Genomic DNA, 12,919 nt, shown 5'->3' on the forward strand with positions numbered 1-12,919 from the left:
CTTATTTTACATATTTTATAGAATGATAAATATATGAATATAGTACTAATAAATTTCAAATCAAATATTATTAGTTTATTTTTATTTGGGACAGTAATCATTAAGTTATAAAGTTTTAGCTAAATAGTTTCATAATATTTTAAATAAAATACTAAAGCACAAAATTTTAAGTGTCTAAATTTTCTTATCAGTATATAAATATTGTCTTATAAAAATATTGTTCCATTAAAATACAAAAAAATGAAAAAAAAGAAAACGCATAATTTTGAATATCACCAAAAATGAAGTATTTTATACATGAATGAAATAACTTTAAAAAATAAAAAAATTATGATTAAATATATTAATTTCAAACTTATAAAACCGACTAAAATTAAATTAAATTAAATTAAATTATCACTTTTCAATAGAAATAAAAAAATACATCAATTTAAAATAAGTTATTAAAATATTAGTAAGTACTATTTTAAATACAGACTCAACGATAAACCTCAAATACAAATTATTAGTACACAATATTCTTTTACAAATAAATGATCATAGTATATCTAAAAAATGAAAAGATGTTGACACAATATTTAAATGATTATTTTTCCAAATCCAATATTTATAACTATGGACATAAAAAGGAGAAAAAATGAAGAAAGGGTCCCACATTTGGCAACTGTAAAGTTATACCCTGCTCTTTTACTCTCTCTCTCATCCCCCTCCTTCTCTTTCACACCATCTGTAAAAAAACGAAAACACGAATTCTCCACTCAATAGGTAAGTGGCGGCCATGATAGATATTGGTCCGGCACCAGCCAAGCCCACACTGGAGCGGCGGCTTGGCCTGTGCTAAGTCCGTCCCTTGACATGTCAATGGCATACATATATTACTAGTCTAAACAAAGCTGTATAAATACTCTATAAAAATTTGATGTAATAATGATTGATGTGACATTTTGAGTGTCTAAAAATACGGATAGAAAATATACTCCGTATATGCATCAGGTATTTTGCTGGTGATGAAATGATAATTCCTTGGTACTTTTATGTACTAGTAGTAAAATGATCAAAAGCTTCTACTCGAGATAACAAAAATTAATTTATTAAACAAATCTGTCCAAAAAAAAATAATTGAATCAATGTGTCATCAATGTGTGTGTGTGGAATGCACAACCTATAGTTTGACCTATGGAAGGAGTAATTAATTAAGGGTTGAAGAAGGCTACAGAATCGAAGTACAGACTCCAAAGTCCAGATCCTAATTGGAATTGGAAGCAGATTTTAAGTAAACAAAATTCAACACTTTTGGATCACTTCTTATTGGGCATTGGTATAAAAATTTTAATTTATTTTAGCATTGGTAATGAGATCGAGGCCATCAACAAATTGGTCATCACTAGTCCATAACATGATTGCTAATTAGTGGCAAGAACAACCTAATTAATATGGTATGGATCGAGTAGTTTTATGCTCTCCCTTTTGGCTTTGAGTGATGCTAAATGGCCATAATGTAGCCGGTTATAAAAAGTTAATTTAGTACATTTACATGTATAAAAAAATTAGAATTATCGATATAAACTTATATGTGTGTGAATGGACTTGTAAGTTGATACTTATCTTTGAATTCCATTACGTAAAACACATTAATATCACGAATTACTGTATACGTTGAGCAACAATAAAAAAAATGACAATAGTAATAAGTTGAGCAAAAACTACGAAAGAGTAACACTAACATGTTGAGCAATATATAATGAAGATGATATAAAAGTAAAATCAAGTAGTATTAAACCAAAAAATTGAAAAAAAATCAATTTTTTATTATTTAATTAATTTATGGTTGGCCATAATGTGGCCGCATAACATTTTGGCTTTAACCACTCTTTATGCAAAGATAAATGCTTGGAATAACATAACACACCTACTAATACATATATTCCCATTTTGATCTTTTTCATTACAAAAAGAGGTCAGTGATCTTCATGGCAAGAAAAGCATAGTCAAGACTAAAAATAATCACTCTCTCTCTCTCCATATATTTTCCTCTCATCTTTCCCATCATTTGCAGCTATATCAAATCCAACACTTTCAAATCAATCAGAGAGGCAAAACCTTTTTTGTGTGAATTTAGCTTCTACCGAGAATATGCTACAGTCAATTTCACACGAATATAATCGATGTGCACGTGATTTGGATACATCACTATTTTATTTATTACTAGTAGTAGCAATTTAGAAAATTTCACATCAATTTGAATGAGATTTTTGTTTGATAGTTCATTACCACTATAAGAGCACCCGCAACGCGTCGAGTTGCGGTTTCGTATCTCGTCCCTCCGAGACGAGACGGCAGCGAGACGCGTTGCAGCGTCCCGTCTCGTCCAGGTCTCGCCGAGAAGCCCGTCCCACCGAGAGGCTGGCGCACCAGCTCGCCTGCGCGACGTAGTGCGCTCTGGCGCTAGGCGTGATGCCCACTCGCCAGCCCGCGAGTGGGCTTCGTCACGCTGACGCAATAAATCATTTTTTAAAAAAATTCGAATTTTAAAATAATAATAATAATAATAATAATAATAATAATAATAATAATAATAATAATAATAATAATAATAATAATAATACAAACGGTAAAAAAATGTTACCATTAGTGACCATTTTTTTTTTCTTTTTTTACTCTATAAATACTCCTATTTCATTCTCATTATACACACAAACACACATCTATTCATCCAAAATCATCTCCATTTCCCCTCCAATTTTCATCCAACCTCTCCAATTTTCATCACAAAATGTTCGGCGACGGAAACTCCGGCGGGTTTGACATCAACGCGTTTGGCAACTGGGGGCATGTACAATGTCTTGGGTGGTTCCGGTTCCGGTTCCGGTTCATCGGCGCTGGGCACCCAAGGCTCGTCGACGCCGGCGGGTACTAACCACCTCATTTTGATATGGATGCATATGCTCGCCCCTCGGCCCCGAGGTATTCTTAGGGATTATCCCAAATTATGGAGGATTATCAGTACTAAAAACTCCTCCTGCCACATCATCAGGACAAACAACTGGACAAACAATAGGCTAGCCACAATAAACAAAATTATAAAAAACAAATAATTAACAGTCACACAAAATACGGAATTAAATTTACGACACAAATACATGAAAATTCAATTATAATATTTAAATTAAAAAATATATTAATTAAAAAAATCTAACGACGTGCAGTCCTCCACGCCCACAACTCTTCAATTAAATCCTTTTGGAGTCGAATATGAGCATCCAATTGAGAAGTAAATATACAGTCTCCATCCTGCTATATAGTAGTATTCTTTGCCTCCATTTATTTTTTAGGATTTAAATTATAGTACAATTTAAAACTTTTAAGGATTTATACGAAGTATAGTAAGATATTTTTGTTTAGGAATTAATATCATTTTTGGGTTTTCTTTAATTTTCAAGTTTTCTGTTTTTATAACCAAAACCAACTGTAACTCCAAATAGTGAAAAGAAGCCTAAGAAGAGATAGCCAATTGGTGATAGCATTCCATGTGCTTGATATCTACTGATCCTAACTATACTAAATCTATTCTGTATACTTGCAGGTTTATTTAATGTTAAAAATGATGCATCAAGCATAGCTCGCTTATGTTACCACAAAAAAATCCCTTATACCCTCTTCACTCAGCATACGACTCAACTAATTTGGAATGGTACGAGGAAAATATTACTCCCTCTATCCCATAAAAATATGTGCATTTTACATTTTCGTCAGTCACACAAAAATATATATGTGCATTCAACTTTTGGAAAGATATAAATTTAATAATGTAGGTCTCACAATCAACTATGACTAATTAACTATCATTTTTCTTATTTTTCTTATTTTTCTTACTTTACTAATTTTGTCTTAATTCTCGTGCCAAACACATTGTCTATATTTTTATGGGATAGAGGGAGTAACTTATTAATTTATGTTGAAGTGATGGTAATGGACTTATGAGCTACATTGGGCTTGGTTCCCATTGTTAACTCAAGAGCCACTATCTATGATTGGGCTCGCGTTTTAGAGAGCTGGGCTGTTGGTACAAAATTATGAGATAATCTGAATAGTAATAGTATTCTTTAGAAAATAAAATTAGAAATAAATGAATTCTTACAGGGTGGCGCTAGGGATTTCGAAAAATTGTCCCTCTCTCTCCGGCGGGCAGACCACGGTGATCAGCAATTCTCACCGCCATCAAATCAAAGTAGAGTAGAGAGAGATAATATCTATAATATACCTGGGTTTAAAAAACAATTGTTTTTTTGCAGGATTAATGGTGTCCGCCAGAAAACCGCCTCTCCCCCCTTCCGATCGGAGACGCTATGCTAGAAAGATAGATCCCTCTGTTACTGCGTTGCTAGCGTACTTGGAAATTGGGTACAAGATCAAGCCAAAGTGGTGCCATAAATTTACAAAGGCTCTGGCAAAGCACGTCTTTGACAAACTTCAATCTCTCCCATCCAAGAAGAAGAAGAAGAAGAAGAAGAAGCAGCCAAACCTAAATTATGTTACTATGGCTCATTTTGCGTTAACCAAAGCTGGATCTAAGGCATTCAGCATCCCTCTCCCAAGATATTCTCAACTTGTGTTTATGAAACGTCATTGTGGATCCAACACGCCAAACCCAAATAATCATACTCCAATTAAGAATCAAGCCCCTTCCCTCCCAATTAAGCGAAAGCCCCTCCCAAGGCCAAGAAGCCCCTCCCAAGCTATAAAATTTGTGCATTTACATGCTACTTCATTGGCATCAAATATCCAGAAGGAGTTCAACCTACATGGTCACTGGTCAAAAGATTATAATAATGACCTCATTCAATTAGCGCTGGACAAGCTTCGATCCATTGATGCTGATCATGGGACTGCCAGCCCCTCCAACAAACCATCATAGAACATCACTATTGCTATCATGACAATGTTAGTACTACCAGTTATTGAGCTTGTCAAAGTTTTAACAATATTGTTAATCTTAATTCTCTATTAGTAATATAACCATTTTGTGGTTGGTGGGAACATTTTCTTTTCTCTCGATGGTGGGGGTTCGCTTTAGTTAGTTCATCAACAAGGGAGCAAGTGTAGTTTTGATGAGGAATTTTGATTTCACTCTACTTGCTCTGCTCCATTACTGCTTGCTATGTTATAAATATAGAGGATGGCAATTGCTACTACTTTAGTTGTTGCTCTGCCTGTCTATCCATTTGCTGGGATGCAAACATTCTAACCTTCATTCCCTTGTCCATATAAATGGAGGAAACATCCATGTCACATGGAAACTACAAAAATTTGGGTTTGTGTCACTTTTGATTGTAAAATGAGTTGATTTTTGAGCCTTTGATGGTTATACAGATTCACACCATATACAGATCCAAGCTCACTTTTAAGTTGTAATAGTACAAGTCAAAGATATATTTTTTTTCTTCGTGTGGTGAGTCTTCTTTTAACTAGTGTACATATATAGCATCTTCTTATTTGCTCTGTAACTGACTTAGATAATCGTTCATCAAGATTGAGGACCATTTAATTATGATTATGATTATGATTATGTTAGTTATTCAAGTTCAGTTTGAGCTAGGAGCTACATGGTAAAAAAATTGATGGACCTTGAAAAGCACAATTCATTTTCTATAATAAATACAGATTCACACAATTTGGAGCTATAATCATCATACATACTGCTTTTTCATAATCAGAGAAGATACAAATCAAAATTTTACACAGGTTATAACTAGTAATGTATAGCCTCCATTCTCAGGGTTTACTACATACAAATAAGCTTCTTGACCAAGATAACATTATATCATCATCAACAAGAGAATCAGATTTGTCTTACAGATTTTTGTAGTGATGAATGGGGAAGAGAGAGAGAGAGAGAGAGAGAGAGAGAGAGAGAGAGAGAGAGAGAGATTTTTGAGTGGCTGAGTCCCCTTGTCAACAACCAGCCATGGGACTACTGTGTAATTTGGAAGCTAGGGGATGACCCTCATTCCCTCAAGGCTGTACTTTCTCTTATTTATGTTCTACTTCAAGAGAACTCCCATTTGATTGCCTTTTTTTGGGGTTTGTTTACAGGTTTATTGAGTGGTGGGTGCTGTTGCAGTAATGGGCCGTGGAGTCAATATAAAGGGTGAAAATCTGATTGTTGAATGCAAGGATGGTTTGATTAAGCATCCAATCACAAGTAATGCTTGCAGCAAGCTTGCTCACTTGCCCTTCTCCACTTTTCCTCTGTATACACGGTAAATCATTTCACTACTTTAATGCATCATTTTTGCAAGTGAAAGTGTGCTTTTGTGTGAATGATTTGCTTTGGGCAGGATTCATTGAGATGTTGTAATGTTAAAACAACCAGGTGGACGACAACTCAGAGCAACGCTGATGATGTATGTTCCCAAAAATTATATCAAAAACTTATAGTCCAATCATCTAATTCTGCAATGGTATTGTGGTTTAATGTTGAAATAGGCTTTTGCATTTGCTGCATTACTATGTGAGTATCTTCTTTTAGGAATCAAACAAGCATTGAACAATAATCTTTGTTGTGCTTCTGAAAAATGAGTATAATTGAAAACTGGATTTGTGTTAGTTGAGAGGTCGTTTATGTTTGTTTGAGGATTCATCAAATTCTAGCCTTAATTGAGAGGTCCGTTTGTTGATCTGAATGACTTGCAGGAACAAATGGGACACAAATCCTCTCCTATAATTAAGCATGTAAGATTTTGTTTCCATGGTGAAATCCGACACGGCATTTTCATGAATCATTGAGGATGAATTTTGGTAATGTATTCAGGTCCGAGAGATCAGAAGACCATCGACTACATCTCTGCTCGTTTTAGAGGCTCTTTCAAACAAGAAAGCGTGATGGAGGATGCAGAAAGTAGTTATCAAGAAAACTTACTCCCTTCGTTTCACTATCTAAACCTTGGTTGCCAAATGTCCCAACCAACAATCTATTCTAGCTTTGAGGGATAATCCACTTGTTCCAGTCTTTCGAACGGCCATCAGTTACATTTAGTCCAACTAGGCCCTGATTATCACGTCTCAAGTGAGATGTAGCTGGAGAAGTCGAGCAAGGGTTATGCGGACCTATTGGGAAGGAGAAAGTTTGCAGATTTTGGATTGAGTAGTAATGACAGTGAGAAAGTAGGCGTGGGAACTAGACAGAAGATGGAAAAGGGGCCTTTCAAGTTAATGACTGAGAGAAACCGGAAGAAGAGGTCAAAGACTGGGAGTATGCTCTTCGTGCACTAGTCCCAAACATCTCTAAGGTTTAATGGGAAACATCATATTGTCGCCATTTGGGACCATGTTTGCAGTTATGTTTGACACTGAAACTGTTTTCTTGTGTGCAGATGGATGAAGATGGTTACATTGGTTGGTGCAGCTGATTACATAAAGTAGCTACTGGGGTGTATCAGAAATTATCACCAAGAACTCAAAGCATTAGAAGGGGAAGACTGCAACGAGGCTAAGGCCACAGCAGAATGTCCGTAGGTGGTGAGCGATTGTGCAGATAAGAAGGGTAGTGGAAGTGAAAACACCGCGATCCTGGAGAGGAAAACACATCAGGTCTGCGAACACTGAACCAGATTTAGTTTGTCTATAGTGACATTTGATGTTGCACAATGCGTAGGTGGGAGTTGAAGTGTTCCAACTCAGGGCGAAAGATTTCTTGGTGAAGATTATAAGCAAGCAAAGGTGAGGCACCTTTTCACGATTGATGGAAGTCATTGATTGCTTAGGACTTGAGTTATAATCATTGAACGAACTGCTAAGAGTTAGTCTTACACGCTTAGCGACGATATATGTTATGAATACTAAAGTATAGCCTCCATCTTAACTCACGACTCTGTTGTCTTCTTCTGAGTTCATGTTCTGAGTTATATGAGGCCGGATAGTCCAAATAGAGCGACATCCATTGAAAGTACAAGAATCTTTATCGTGTTCTGCAGCAGTGATATGCTCAGGCATTGGAACCTCGTCTTTGACATTCTCGGGGGTTATGAACTTGTTTACCACGATATCATGAGTCAAGGTTCTGTGTTGGGAGATTCACATTATCAAGAGATACTAATATAGCAGTCCAAGCACCGACAGGCGAGAAGAATGCGGAGGGCTTTGCCTCAAAACCTAGAATTGCTTACTTTCAACGTGATTTCTTGCTGGGATTGACTTCTTCTGGTTCCCCTCGTTCGATAGGGAATAGTTCCTATCACTCGCACGGTTACACCATCCTATAATGTAATTTGTCAAGTACAATTTGCACTTTTGAAGGATCTATATTTTCAATTGAATTCATGTCCCATATTAAAATCTTTTTCATTGTATATGTCCTGTAATACTTCTAAACATAAGTTAGTTTATGAAATATATATCAGTGACAGAGCCAAAATTTTGTCACTGGGGACCCAATCTACTATTACTCATCTGTCTATCAATAATCGTCTCATTTCGTCATTTTTGTCTGTCCACCAATAAATGTCCTATTTGTTTTTTTACTACTTTGGGTAATGGTTCCATATTCCACTAACCCTATCTTACTCGTATTTTATTATAAAGCTATATAAAAGTAGGACTCACATTGCACAATTTTTTTATTATATTTCTTAAAACGCGTACCAAGTCAAACCGGGCCTATAAATCGTGGACAAAGTGAGTAATAGTTATGGGGTTATTTTTAGTATTTATGTTGATGAATACAGTTAGAGCATATTGAATAAGAGTTTGAAAGTACTAGCTTAATTGGTGGGATGTGTGAATCGAAACAAAATGTGTGTGTTAAAATAAAAGTGAAAATAATGAAACAAAACAAAGTGAAAAAGGAATGATACTATAAAACAGTGTATTTCTGAAATTTTTATGCTGCGCTACTTTGTTAAAAAGAATTAATCAAAAGAAAAGTTAAAAACAAAACAGGAATATTGCGGTCAGGGGGTGTCGACTCGGGACCTGTATGACATGCCTACATGCATCATTTTTTAATCTAAACATGGATATAAAATATACTCTCTCCATCTCACCACAAGTTATCAACTCTTCATTTTGGGTTGTCTTACTATAAAAGTGATTAATTTCCTCTTTTAGCAAAAATAAAACATTTTCCTCTCTCTTACTTTTCCCATCTTTATTACTTTATTCTATCTTTCATTCTTCTATTTTTTCCTCTCTCATACTTTATTCACTCCACGTTAATTCAATAAATATAATTTCCTTAAATCTCGTGTCCAAAAGAAACTCATCACTTATATTGAACGGAGGGAGTAGTATAATCCAAATTGGCCCATGGGCCCTGAGGCCCCGTGTAGCTTCATCACAGTATTACTTTAAAAGATATGAGCAACGATGAAATTAAAGTAAATTACAACTTCTCGGAATACAGTTAATTGGGTGAGCATGAATAGTAAACGTGTTGAATAATGAAGATAGAACTTTGTTCCAGGGTGTAGTTTATGAATAAACGTTGTTTCAAAAATTTGTTTCTTGGTTACAATTTTTGATACATAAAGTAAAATTAACTGTGGATCAACAATGTGTGCAGTTGTCAAGAAGTAGATCCCAACCTTCAGCTCTTCGTACATCTTTGCCCATTCCCAAGGTTTTGTTTTGTTGCTTTCATTATATGCTCTCCTTTTCAGAGGAAGATCGGAACCTTTTGCTGCTAAGGCCATCCACAGTGAGGCGCCCTAAGGCGCACCCTATGCACCGCCACGTTAGCATTTTATCCCCCTGCACTTCCACCTGTAGTGGGGCGCCCTAAGGCGCGCCTAAGGGGTGCCATAAGCATTTTCTTCTATTTGAATATTTAAATAACTACAAAAATTGGGAAAACCCTTCATTTCATTTACAAAATTAATACATTACAATACGGATTACAACGCAAACTCAGCGACGGCGGTTACGAGCCCACACTTCTTCAATCATGTCGTTCATGAGCTGCCCATGGTCGTGTTGGTTGCGCATTGAGGCATGTCTAGATAGAACCTCATTGAAGCCCGTCGGTAATCCTCGAGCGGGGGGCGCGGTCGCCGTGCTGGAGGATTTGGATGCAATAAATCATCGGTCCAATCGGTGATGCTCCCACCTTCATATTCGATTATCATGTTTTGCAAGATTATGCACGCATACATGCCATCGGCGATGATTTCCTTGAACCAGAGACGCCCCGGCCATTTCACTATTGTCCACCGTGATTGGAGCACACCAAATGCCCGCTCTACATCCTTGCGCGCCGCCTCCTGCTTTTGTGCAAAGAAAACTCTCTTATCACCAATTGGGCAGCTGATCGCCTTAGAAAAACAGGCCACCGTGGGTATATGCCATCGGCCAAGTAGTACCCCATGTGGTATTGGCGCCTGTTGGCAGTTAACTCGATGGACGGGCCGTTGCCGTTGCATTGCTCGGTGAAGAGGGTGGATGAGTTGAGGACGTTGATGTCTTTGTTCGACCCTGCTACACCAAAGTAAGCATGCCAGATCTAGAGCCGATAGTCAGCGACGGCTTCGAGGACCATCGTCGGGTGGCTGCTCTTGTATCCACTAGTAAATTGGTCTCTCCACACCGCCGAACAATTCTTCCACTCCCAGTGCATACAGTCGACGCTCCCTAGCATCCCAGGAAAGCTGTGCACCGTCTCATGCATTCTCATTAGGCCCTCGCAAATATGTGTCGTTGTAGGCCTCGACAACTCCCCTACAAAATCTCTTCAGGCACTCGCGACCTCTGTATCCCCGACATGGAGGTACTCGTCGAACATGTCAGCGCTGGTGCCGTAGGCCAACTGCCGGAGTGCAACTGTGCACTTTTGCAACGGCGTAAGCCCGGGTCTGCCGATGTCATCTTCCCGATACTGGAAGTATTCATCGCGTGACTGCAACGTCTGGACAATGCTGAGAAAAAGGTAATGAGGCATTCTAAACTAACGGCGGAAAATAGTCGAGCCGCACCGTGGTTGCTCGGCAAAATAGTCTGCAAATAGACGTTCGTGAGCTGCGGCGTGATCACGTCGGATAGACTTCCGACGTCGAATAGGCCTGGGGATCCGCTCCGCCGCCGCCTCCTCGCATTGAATTATGGCTAAGCATTCCACCATTGCGTCTTGCACGTCTGCATTTAAGGCTCGAGTTAAGGTCAGACTACCATCCTCCGAGAAACTCCGGTCGTCGTCGTGGTTCATTTTGGCTTGTGAGATTCGGAGAGATGTGAGAGATGAGAAAACTGATGCGAGAAATGTTCGTATGAAAAATGGAATGACAATCGAGGTTTAAATAGACAAATTTCGAATTAAAAAAAATAAAAATGTGTTGCATCGTCCGCGCCTCCCACAGTGGGCATACGATGACGCGGACGATGCCCTATCGTCCGCACTTCGTCCGCGGACAAAGCATCGGGCGCGGACGACGCATCGTCCGTGGTCCGCGGAGCCACAGTGGCGGACGATAGCGTGCATCTGCCCCATTGTGGATGACCTAAGGATTTAGTACAAAAAGAAGAGTTGAGTTAATGAGAGAGAGATCATTTTTTTGATGTGTCAAATTGGAAGGGCTTGTAAAGATTTACAATTAGGCAGGAGGAGTCCCTTGCCCTTTTTTCCTTTCTATGAGTTTATAAAACAGAGAATCAAGTAAAAGGAGAAAAAAAATACTATAAAAAATAAAACATGAGTGATAATAAAATAAATTAGAGATTTAATTCATTAAAAAACATGTTAGTGCAGGCAGAATGTTATTAGAAATTGTGTAGTACTAGTAATCATTTAGCAAATGCAAGCTAAGACAGTGGCAACGGCAGCGGCAGCGAAACAATATAATTACAAAATTGTCTTTATAAATGTCAGAAAGTAATTTCATTCTCATATTTCCCATGAGAGATGAAAAAAGAAAACCCTATTTTGCGCATGAATATAGCTCTTACCAAGAATATGCTAAGTATTTAGTATGGAGTATGTACATACTAAATTGTCGAAGAAGCTCTATAGGATGATTACTCTTGTCTTCTATATATAGCTCTATCATAAGTAATACATTTCCTCAGCCTCTATCTACATGGATCCCATGTAAGCATGCACAAACCGAACCGGCTCAGCGGTTAACCACCGGTTCATGAACCGGAACCGGAACTAGCGGGTTCGCGGTTCAGGCGGGCCGGTTCAGGGTCGAGGAAATTTTGAACCGTGAACTGGTTGGTCGTCGGTTTCAACGGTTGATTCCGGCTAGGGGCGTAGGGTTGCAGGCTCGGGTTGTAGAAAAACCGACGGTTTCTGACGAAAATCACCGGTTTTCGCCAGTTCCTGACGAAAACCACCGGTTTCCGCCGGTTCCGGTGACTTTTTAGGTGGCAGGTCGTAGGCCTGAAAACCGGTCAGAAACCGGCAGTTTCCGTCAGAAAACCGTGGACTAAACCACCGGTTTATGGTTGAACCGCCGGTTCAGGAGGTAAACCGCCGGTTTCGGTCGAATTTTAAATTTCAAATTTTTTTATTTCTTCCAATTTTACTCCTATAAATACCCCACTCCCCCCTCATTTTTACTCACCCCATTCTTGTGTTAACAAGGATTTCATTATCAATCTCCATTTCTCTATTCTCTCCTCAGTCTCTCTAATTGCTCAAGTTGTTTACTACTTACTACTATATTTGTTGTGTAGTAATTTACCACTTATTCCATACTCCATATTCCATCCATACTTCTTTCGTTTACCACTATGTCTTCTTCTCGCGGTGGACCGGAACGTGATGATCGGGGCAAGGGAATTGCCCAAGATCAAAGTACTAGTCGTCCCTCAAAATCAAGGCGACCTAGTCGTCGAGAAATTATGGAAGAGGTTTTGAGTGGCGGCTGAACGCATGCAAGTAAGTAATGATAAATTATTTTTACCATTCATATTTCATAATTTCATAAAA

At 38.1% G+C, this 12,919-nt stretch overlaps 1 pseudogene; it reads left to right on the plus strand.

Annotated features, from left to right (window-relative positions):
- Positions 1-6,123: 6,123 nt before the first annotated feature.
- Positions 6,124-8,100, plus strand: LOC121751807 (annotated as a pseudogene).
- The last annotated feature ends 4,819 nt before the right edge of the window (positions 8,101-12,919 follow it).

This window comes from Salvia splendens, chromosome 10 (assembly GCF_004379255.2).
Source record: "Salvia splendens isolate huo1 chromosome 10, SspV2, whole genome shotgun sequence".
NCBI lineage: Eukaryota > Viridiplantae > Streptophyta > Magnoliopsida > Lamiales > Lamiaceae > Salvia > Salvia splendens.